The sequence below is a fragment of the Trichechus manatus genome, unplaced genomic scaffold, assembly GCF_000243295.1.
Source record: "Trichechus manatus latirostris isolate Lorelei unplaced genomic scaffold, TriManLat1.0 scaffold00073, whole genome shotgun sequence".
NCBI classification, from domain to species: Eukaryota; Metazoa; Chordata; class Mammalia; order Sirenia; family Trichechidae; genus Trichechus; species Trichechus manatus.
Window position 1 is genome coordinate 8779343 of NW_004444009.1, and position 984 is coordinate 8780326.

Genomic DNA, 984 nt, shown 5'->3' on the forward strand with positions numbered 1-984 from the left:
TTCCCAACCTCTCTAGACCCAACAATTCTCATATTAAGAAATGTGTCAAATCCAAGGTAGGACTGTAATATCCTTTGTTAAAAAGTCAGGAAGATCAAGATGGTGTTTCTATGTTGATGGTACTCCACCAGGGACTATTTTTCCCCCAGGGGACATATGGCAGTATCTAGAGACACGAATATGGAAGACAGAAGAAGAATTGACGCCTTTGAATTGCAGTGTTGGCGAAGAGTACTGAATATACCATGCACTGCCAAAAGAACAAACGAATCTGTCTTGGAAGAAGTACAACCAGAATGCTCCTTAGAGGCAAGGATGGTGAGACTACGTCTCACATACTTTGGACACTGTCTTAGGCTGGGTTTTCTAGAGAAGCAAAACCACTAACGCATATAAATATATACATAGAGAGAGATTTATATCAAGGAAATGGCTCACGTGACTGTAGAGGCTGGAATGTCCCAAGCCCATGGGTCAGGATAGAGGCTTCTCCTGATTCACATAGCTGCAGGGGCTGGCGAATCCAAGATTGGCAGGTCAGACAGCAGAGCTCTTGCTCACAGGCTGGAAAGATCAATGAATCTTGAGATCAGCAGGCAAGACTACAGGTAAGCTGCTGGCTCAAGTCCCAAGAACCAGAAGTCAGATGAACAGGAGCCAGTTGCAGGATACAGAATGAGCAAAAAGCCCCCAAGCCTTGCCAGAATGTCCACTTATATTCGTTGCAGGCCACACACCCAAGAAAACTCCCTTTCAACCGATTGGCTACTCACAGCAGATCTCATCATGGGGGTGATCACATATCAAATCTCAATAGGGAGGTGATCACAACATTATACAACTGCCAAAATACTGAGAATCACGGTCCAGCCAAGTTGACACACAATCTTAACCATCACAGACATATTATTAAGAGGGATCAGCTCCTGGAGAAGGACATCATTCTTGCTAAAGTCATTCTTGGTCATCGAAAAAGAGGAAGAC

General features: G+C 44.3%; 1 long non-coding RNA gene across 1 annotated transcript in view; it reads right to left on the minus strand.

Annotated features, from left to right (window-relative positions):
- Positions 1-481, minus strand: part of LOC111821251 (uncharacterized) — a 4855-nt gene extending 4374 nt beyond the window's left edge. Inside the window, exon 1 of the long non-coding RNA XR_002824694.1 lies at positions 439-481. This is a non-coding gene — a long non-coding RNA (uncharacterized LOC111821251). The remainder of the gene's footprint in view (positions 1-438) is intronic.
- Between the last annotated feature and the right edge of the window lie 503 nt (positions 482-984).